Raw genomic sequence first — 9,681 nt, 5'->3', positions numbered from 1 at the left:
GCTCCACTGAGCTCAAAAGCTCCTCTCACCAAGGAAGCCGCAACCGCCTCCTCGACCAAGCTTGACCACACCAAGCTCCTAAGCTCCAAAGAAAATGCTCCTCAAGCTAAAATCGCTCTCCGTGAAACTCCGCAATCGAACTCCACCGTCGAGAGCGAGCGAACTATCGCCTCGAAGCTCTCAAAGCCGTCGTGCTCTCCGCGGTCACCATAGCTCTGATACCAATTGAAGGGGATCGGGGAGCACCACAGAAGGAGAGTGAGAGAGAGAGAAGGAGACACACACGATGTGGGTGGGGAGACTCCAATGAGTGAGCAGCCCCCTATACACTTATGCTATGTATAAGGTATACAAGTCAGTGGGCGCCCAGACTCTGGGCGGCCGGGCAAGGCACAGATGCAGGGTAAATCTCATACCACTGAGCAAGGACAAACATACGTCTCCTGCACCTTCAATGTCATACACAACACCATCAGCCATGTGCACACAACCAAGTAATAGACTTGGGCTTCGCCGATAAACCACGCAAGGGATCGGGGAGCACCACAGACGGAGAGTGAGAGAGAGAGAAGGAGACACACACGATGTGGGTGGGGAGACTCCAATGAGTGAGCAGCCCCCTATACACTTATGCTATGTATAAGGTATACAAGTCAGTGGGCGCCCAGACTCTGGGCGGCCGGGCAAGGCACAGATGCAGGGTAAATCTCATACCACTGAGCAAGGACAAACATACGTCTCCTGCACCTTCAATGTCATACACAACACCATCAGCCATGTGCACACAACCAAGTAATAGACTTGGGCTTCGCCGATAAACCACGCAAGGGATCGGGGAGCACCACAGACGGAGAGTGAGAGAGAGAGAAGGAGACACACACGATGTGGGTGGGGAGACTCCAATGAGTGAGCAGCCCCCTATACACTTATGCTATGTATAAGGTATACAAGTCAGTGGGCGCCCAGACTCTGGGCGGCCGGGCAAGGCACAGACGCCTATACCCCAACAGATCACTGTCAAAGTGGGAGTCTATCTCGACCACTAAACCATCAGAGAGAAAAATTTAAATACGCATAAACCATGGCATGAATCTGGGAAAAATCCGGCAGAGTTTCCTCTAGAAATTGAGCAAAAACTCAAAAAAGTCTCCACAAATTGAGCAAATCCACAAATGGTCTACATGCAATGCCAAAAGTCTAGCAAATTGGCTCACTCCTGACCGAGTGGCTCTATGGACATGTACCTGTCCAAAAACACTGCAAAATGTAAATTTTCTACCTGCGAGCTATAACAAGCTCAAGTTGTATCCACATAATGCATACATAGCATGAAGATTCACCAAACTGTGCAAAAAACTGCTTTCTAGTGCTCCACACAAGCTGCACTGCACCTGTGAGCAAAACCATTGAAAACTGGCAACTACTACCTCATCGATCGGTAAACACATCGATCAAAAACGCCGTCCAAAAGCTGTGTGTGCTCAAGGAAAAACCTACTTTGGAATGGTCATCAGAGTCGTATATGTCTGTATGTGCCGTCGAAGTCGAAACTGAAGAAAACCGTCGAAGTCCGAAAGCCGCGAATGGTCGTCAAAGCCGTCTTTCACTGCCGGATGAAAGTGCCAATGCTATGGTCGCCTGTGCTCGATGTCGGCTTCCGCCGCCGAGCGAAAGCACACTAGTCGAATAGTCGTCTGATTGGTTCGAAACCGACGTGCCGAGCCGTAAACGCTCAAAGCTGGTGTTGAGCCGTCAATGCTGAGTCATAGAGGAAAATCATTGAGACGCCGGGAAAATGCCAAAATCGGTGTCCCAATTTCAATTTTTATCCCCTTGAGCCCTCAATGCCTTTGCACACAAAAACTTTGATTGTCCTTGCTCGGCTTGCACTTTGTTGGCTCTACAAGCTCAACACACAAACCCTTTCTCAAGCTACAATGATCTAATGTGTTCCTGCAGATCTACAATTTCTTTTAAGATTCCGCCTTTGCCTTGGTTGGGTTGCATGCATTGAGAAACCGAGTGCTCCGATCTCCTCCGAGTGCATCGATGCGTGTCGGATATGCCGCCACCACCTAGCTCAAGCATGAGCTCCAAGCCTCCGCCATAGCCGACGAGCTCTATCGCTTCCGAGTTGGTTGTCGAAGAGCGATCACGTGTGCGTCGTTCGCCACCATAGTCGGGCGCGGCGTGCGGGGAAGGGGGAAGAGCACAAGCCGGTGTGAGTACAACAGCCTAAGGAAATAATGATGAGGAGCTCTTTATTCTCATACGTAATAAAGAATAAGGATATGTACACACGTGGGTGGGCGGTCAGACACTAGACGTTCGGGCGGGCAAAAGGGGGAGCGCCTTTACCCCAACAGTCAAAACTCACAAAATGTGAGTGAGATAAATTAATCCAAAAAAATTTACAAAGATATTCATGCTCAAGCCGAGCCAGGACATCCAGCCATCTCACCATACCCACAACCATGAGTACATCAGCTGATCACCCACAAACCACAATACTATACTATATAAGCAAAAGATAACGGCCAACATGAAGCCATAAAGTCGAAGAAGAAATAGGAGAAATCCAACTCAACTACCATTGGAGGGCAATCACCTGCCACACAAAAGCCCACCGTCGAGGTTTTCGAACCAAAGAGCATAAGTTCGAAAGATGGGCGGAGTCTGAAAGCCTCCATCACTGAGCCACGAAGGGCGACAAACAAACAAGAGACAAACCATCCATAGCCGCATCAAAAATACCCAATACCACAACACCAACACATCGACATGAGATCATGAGAACCCAACCGCCTCACGTCATTAAGGGGGGGCCAAGGCCCTACTGCATAAGACCTCCATGTCACAAACATCCCATCGACTTTCGAAAGCAGACATACCCCACCACGACAGCAGATCAAATAGCCAGACCCAAAGATGATAAAGAGACAAAGCAATAAATATTTGAGTTGATTATGTAAAATGAGTACAAAAATTTGGCTTGAAGGATTACAACAATAGAAGGTATAGCTTTTACAACTCAGCATGTTAAGTGAGATCTGCCAAAATCTCATTCAAGAAAAATTCATCGGAGCCAAGAGATGCAGAGTTGGTCAGTGCAGCCAAAAATGAGTTGAGGTTGGTTGTGGAAACTGCAACATCTTCTTTTGCAAGGGGACCAAACTTCCCGTTGTAGTTTGCAAGCTTGCTTTGAGTTAGTGCAAGCTCTTTTCTAGTGGCATCTAGATGTATCTCAAGCTCTAACACCTTCAACATCAAGCCTGTAGGAGTTTTACCTTGGCTTGCTATGTCAACTCCCTAGTTTGCCATCTCCACAATGATTTCATGCTCCTTTGGTAAAAGGACGACATGACGCTTTCGTGATGGTTGATGTCTTAACATGGCAAGCTTTCTGTCCTTCAAAGGAAGTGCAGGGTCGCCACCAAAACCCAAGGCAAAAAATATTTAAGGGCAAAGAAGCCAACAAAGAAAGAGGGGGAAAGGTCAGCCAGGGTCCTACCTCCGAGGACAACCTCTAAACCTTTGTAGAGCAACCTCCTCCTCCCTGGGTGGTGAAGCCTCCACGCCAAGTTTCCCTACAGAAGCAGCAACAAATCACACCAAGGCCCCTGCGCAAGCTGCCCGAAGCACCCCCACACTCATGCATACCTCGTAGAGCAGATGGGGAGTCCCTTGCTACTAGGGTTCCTCTCAGCAGTCGGGTCCTATCTTCCTATCTTCTACTCTCTCCAAGCCATTGCAAGCAAGGAAAATTAAGGCATTCTGGTTTTCTCTTTCTAATATAATTTCTCATATTTTTTTAAAAAATATAAAGAAAAGGGGAATCTTGAGGCATCTTGTGAGATACTCGCTCTCTTGATTCCTTAATTAAGCGCGGGAGGCAACACATCCATCTCTCTCTCTCTCTCTCTCTCTCTCTCTCTCTCTCTCTCTCTCTCTCTCTCTCTCTCTCTCTCTCTCTCTCTCACACATATGTCTCTAGAACACTCACTGTGGCAGTTGTAGCCACCATCCAAATTAGAATATCATGAATTGCACGTTGTACATAGTCCTTGAGGCAATTCCGCTCTCTCTCTCTCTCCCTCCCTCCCTCTCTCTCTCTCTCTATCTATCTATCTCTCTCTCTCTCCATTCTGTTTGTGAGGTAGGGACTATTGGATGAAGGTGCAAGGACATGGGGCTTCTCTCCTGAGCACGTCTCTCTCTCTCTCTCTCTCTCTCTCTCTCTCTCTCTCTCTCTCTCTCTCTCACCCCTAGCCTTGTCATTGCCAAAGCCTTCCCTTGAGTGAGAGGCTCCCCTATGGGGAGGCGTTAGCCTCAGTGCAACTTTGTTCTATAGGAATCTCAACAACCCTTTCAGTTGTAGCTTGTGAGTCAGTTCTTCAACCAAAACCTGCGTGGTAACTCGACCTGGCAGCTCTTCCTTGTTTTGCGCTAGCAACACTCACTCATGTCGGCTCATGGTGGCGTGAACAAAGGGCCAACCCCTATCATTACAAGGGATCTTAGAAGCCTCAACAACACCCTTCGTAAAGCTGTTCCATAAGCCTCATAATCCGGGGCATAATCCTAAGCCCAAAACTAAAGGAATGTTCTCACCCTCACAATAATGTTAAGTATGGAGCCTGATTTACCCCTTGTAATTTTCTGTGGTAAAAACGCACATTTGTAAAGCCCCCATTATGAGGAGAAGCCATCGTGCGTGAAGGAAAATCACTCGCCAGAAAACAAAATTTTCACGGCCAAAATTCAGGGGCAACTTTAGGGGCCTCGGGGGCGGAAGCCCCTAGACTTTTTTTCTTCCTTCGCTGCAATATTCCTTTTCGTTGGAATATTATGGCCGGAGAGTGGCCTGGACCAGTCGGTTGGCCGGTTGGCCAGTGGCCGGTAGTCAATGGCCGGTGGCCGGTGGCCGGTGGCCGAATTCAAAAGCGGACTTGTCTTCTCAAGGGCGGCCACACATGGGCGGATTGAAGGGTCCGATTTGGATTTATCTACACAAGGGCGGCTACACATGGCTGCCTCTCATAAGAGAGGGCAGCCCTTTTGGCCTATAAAAGGAGGCCATTTCTACACACATTTCATAGTGTGAAGTTGATGCAACAAGGTGAGTGTGAGGTGGTGAAAGTGAAGCAAGGCGGGAGCTCCATTAATGGTATAATCCCTTTGTATACTACTTCTTGTTTACAAGTACTAAAGCCATTGAGTGACTGCTTTCCCGTGGACGTAGCCCACATTGGGTGAACCATGTATATCGTGTGTACTCTCTCTTTCTCTCTCTCTCTCTCTCTCTACTCTATAATCTCTTGTGTGTGAAATCTATCTCTCTCCATTAAGTAATCTACTCAAATATCTATTTAGCTATGTCATATTTCCTAACAAATAAGATGTCCTCTACGCCGATTTCTCATACGTGCAAGACCTTTCTTGCGGTGGCAATGACACCAAGGAAGGACCCTATCGCTCATGAAGATGCGAGGATCATAGCCCTAGAAACACATATTCAAGATCTCATCGAGGAGAATACTCAACTCAAGTAATGCTTGTGCAAGCTTGAGGAAACGAAGGAAGTAGAGAGCCAAACTCTACTTGTGAAAGCACACGAGGTCAAAACCTCTCTTATTGAGAGTGTCAAGTCAATCTAGAAAGAAGTCCATGAGGCAACACATAAAAAGATTGTCAATGAAATTCAAGTAGCCTTACAAAAAAATTTGACTATAAGAATCTGTTTAGTTTTAATTGGGGGCCTTTATTCACCATGGTGCACTGACAAGGACACTCTTGAAGATGTAATCGCCAAGCTCAACGACATTCTCCAACCAATATCAAGCCAAATATTGTCCCTCGGATCAATGACACACATAGAAATGTGCCACACGAGCATTGTATCCTTACGCTCAAGGACAAAGAAGAGCAGTGGAAGCTATTATGCTAGTCTCGTCTCCTAACGGAAAAAAAAGCTTTGGATCGCCAAAGAATTGACCCGAAATCAACTCAAGACCAAAGAAAATGAGCTCAAGAAGATGAAGGAAAAAAAAGCAAGGTAAATGGGCAATCTATCGAGGTGGTAAAGTCATTGTTTAGGAGTTTCGAACTCCAAAATCGACTCTCCTCTCACCTGATCCCCTCATGTTTTATCCTCAGTTTTTCCCATTATCCTCTCGATGGACCCTCAACCCTTAATTGATATCTATATATGCTTCACTCCTCTATAGAATGGGGGCCATGGTAGAGAGAGGGCGCATGTGGTGTGCAAGATAAGGGCCATAACAACCAAATCTTAAGTGGAACTGTCGTTGGGGGATGCTCAATTACAAGCGACACGTGGACAACTCTCTCTCTATCTCTCTCTCTCTCTCTCTCTCTGGGCATGAAGTGGGGAATCTTCCCTCGTCACTATATGACACGAAAATATGGCTCAAAGGGGATCCAGGGCACAAATTTGGTGGGACAAAGCAGCTTTAATTTCAGTCGTCGGATCATCCAATGAACCATGGTGAACTAGGGGCGGGTAAGCTAAGGTGTGATTGTGTGCCATGCCAACTTAGGTGGTGACGCGCGCTAGTCTGGTGGTAGGGTTTTCCTGCGACTACCGAGAGGTCTTGGGTTTGATCCACACCCCACAAGACGTGTGAACTAGAGGTGAACTTGGGGCTTTAGTTCACCCCTAGTTCATCGGGCGATCGGACGGCCGAGATCAAAGCCGCTCTCCATGCTTCCAAATTTGGGTCCAAGATTTGAGATAGTGACAAGGGAATCGTGGGCGGGCAGACAGGCGGAAGGGGATGTTTGAAAGTATGAAGGAAAGTAGGGGTCTCGACTGGGGTCGAGGATTTCCTAAGGCGAGCAACTTCACATATCCTCAGCACTAAGTAACACCTATATTTAAGAGGGGGGGGGGGGGGGGGGGGGGGGGGGGGGGGGGGGGGGGGGGGGGGGGGTAATGGGATCAAGGGCGGAGAAGTTCAAGCACGAAGGTTGGGGAGATCGCAGCCGCAGATGTTTGCTCAAAAACTAAACCTGGCCATGCACAAAATGTGGATAACCTGGTTACTGCTTGTCAACTTACAATATTACATCGTAAAAACATATGTGAATACACAATGTGCACGATGGTGAGGTGGTTAGCCTATGTGACCCTAAACTTAGACTACGAGGTCACGGGTCCAACTCTCGCGGATGCGCCTCGTTTTTCTCATTGATTAGATTTAGTGTGCCTCGTTTTTCTCGTTGATCAGGTTTAATGCGCCTCGAGATTCCACCCCCCAACCCCGACTCTCGATCGTTTTTCTCGTTGATCAGGTTTAATGCGCCTCGAGATTCCACCCCCCAACCCCGACTCTCGATCGTATTACCCCAACCCCCCGCCCCCCCCCCCCCCCCCCCCAATTAAATGTAGGTGTTACTTAGTGCCAAGGTTCACATATATCACACTTATTTCGCAATCGACGGGAAGTGTCACATAAAAACAACAAACGAGAACGTATATCGAGCACGCTGATGGGCGACGTAAGCTACAGGTCTCTCTGTCTCTCTCTCTCTCTCTCTCTTCTCCTTCCTGGCTGCTTTGGAGATATTGATTCACATACACGTATGCTCTCAGGCATTTTATGTTGAACTTGCAATTTTGCAAGAGATCCTATAATAGACAAGACTGTTGTAATGCATTGCTCAAGCGTGTGGTACATGGATGTGCGGCGGCCTGGTTCAAATTTTAATGGAATTCTGTAGCGTTTTGCATACAACGGAATTGAAAAGTGTATCGAAGTGAGAGCTTTGATTCTGTAGCCCTTTGCAAACGACGGAATTGGAAAGTGAATAAGTCAAGGCGTAAAATAATGGAAACGAGTTATCTCAGAATGCAAGTCTGATGGAAAATTTAGCTTCATTTGGACATGGAATCAGATACCTCTGCCTAAAGGGTCACCATTCTGTGCGGGGAGGCTTTAGCCCTGAAATAATGGAAATTGGTTAACTCAGAATGCTTCATTTAGACATGAAATCAAATACCTCTGCCTAAAGGGTCGCCATTCTGTGCGGAGGAGGCCTTAGCCCTGCATATGCATTTTGGTCTGTTTGTAGTCTCTATTAAGATATCATGTGGGCACCAATCAATTAGTTGAGCGCCTTACTAAAATGTGTTCTAAGACCCTCTCTTTGTCTGAACACCAGTTGTTTGACCTACTTTCAAGCGGTGCACCTAGGGGATCCCTTGGCCTCGGTTGGTATCAGAAATTTCATTCTTGAGTTATTGTATTAGTGGCTGCTAGAGTTATCGCTCTAGTGCTCTCTCTCTCTCTCTCTCTCTCTCTCTCTCTCTCTCTCTCTCTCTCACTCACACACACACACACACACACACACACACACACTCTCTCTCTCACACACACACACACACTCTCACACACTTTTGTAAAAGCATCTTGATTAATTACAAGTGGGAAACCTCAAAGGAGGAAAACCCACAAAATAAAGCTGCGACATAAAGAGGAACACCAATGTGTTCAAGAGTGAAACTGGATCAGAAACAAAGATAAGAAAGCTGATAAAGTTCAGGAGATAAGTCCCTAGCATCTAGAGCAAATCGCAAGGATTGCCGAAGCATGAACTTGAAGAAGGGAAAATGATCTATATCAACTCAATTAAACATGCGGGTATTGCGTTGATGCCAAATGCTACAATAGACTCAATATCTGACCCATGTGAAAAAAGGAGCAAAGGGTTGTGTCGCAGGTGTCAGAATCCCAAAAAGCCAAAACATCTTGCCAAACTTCGCGGAGGGAAAGCGGAGACGCATGAGTGTGGACACTCGAGTAACGTGACAATTCCAAAGTAAACGATTCACAGATTCTTCAAAGGCTAAGCAACGAACACACCTCGAAGAGCTGATGTGGCGAGCTTGCAAAAAGGAGCCCACTGGTAAACACCAAACAAGCAATGCCAAAGAAACAAACGCTCCTTAAGAGGCAAGCGGCTCTTCCAGATAGCATTCAGAGCCCTCCGCCACCATGAAACAGAAGGCCATAATGACCATAGGGCGTTGCAGTGATCCGCAAGCCAAGGATCAAGCGAAAGAACCTTGTAGACCTGACGAGCTGAAATGTCCGCTAAGAATAAGTTCTGTAGACGCCAATCCAAGAAACGATCTTCAACAGCTAAAGTTAGAATAGGTAAGAAGTCTGAAAGCATGACTTGCACCTATCTCTAGAATTGCCGATAGTGCATGCCCAATCCAAAACGACGTGCCCCAAGATCAAAACTAAGTACATTTGTTAGAGTTACACCACCTTTGCTTCGCCATTTTGTACGGCTAGTGATTGTCCATGGTTGGCCACCCAGCGCACATCATGTAGATTGCATGGGCGGACACTTTTAGCACGTGTCTGCCCGGTCATTTTTTGAGCCTGGCTGGGTGCATACATTTTTAGCCATTTTTGGGCTTTTATGTTTTTGCACCAGTTACACATTTTGCCCTACCTCAACCTAAGATTTTATAAATATAATGCTTAGGGTCTTGTAGTCATTGAGATTGTGTATTGAGAGCATCATTTGCAGAGCACTTGTGTTCTCTCTCTCTCTCTCTCTCTCTCTCTCTCTCTCTCTCTCTCTCTCTCTCTCTCCAATGTTTTCGGCGTGCATGGCTCACACCCTCTCCGCTGCTCACTCTCACAT

At 47.0% G+C, this 9,681-nt stretch overlaps 1 protein-coding gene across 1 annotated transcript in view; it reads left to right on the top strand.

Annotated features, from left to right (window-relative positions):
- The first annotated feature begins 7,494 nt into the window (after positions 1-7,494).
- Positions 7,495-9,681, top strand: part of LOC147460127 (methionine-S-oxide reductase) — a 72,041-nt gene continuing 69,854 nt past the window's right edge. The window contains exons 1-2 of the mRNA XM_086511246.1: positions 7,495-7,532; positions 8,185-8,233. The gene's annotated coding sequence lies outside the window, so the exon portion shown is untranslated. The remainder of the gene's footprint in view (positions 7,533-8,184; positions 8,234-9,681) is intronic.

This window comes from Adiantum capillus-veneris, chromosome 4, assembly GCF_014529385.1.
Source record: "Adiantum capillus-veneris isolate H3 chromosome 4, ASM1452938v2, whole genome shotgun sequence".
Taxonomy (NCBI): domain Eukaryota; kingdom Viridiplantae; phylum Streptophyta; class Polypodiopsida; order Polypodiales; family Pteridaceae; genus Adiantum; species Adiantum capillus-veneris.
The sequence above is the reverse complement of the archived record's forward strand: the minus strand, read 5'-3'. Positions and strand labels throughout refer to the sequence as shown.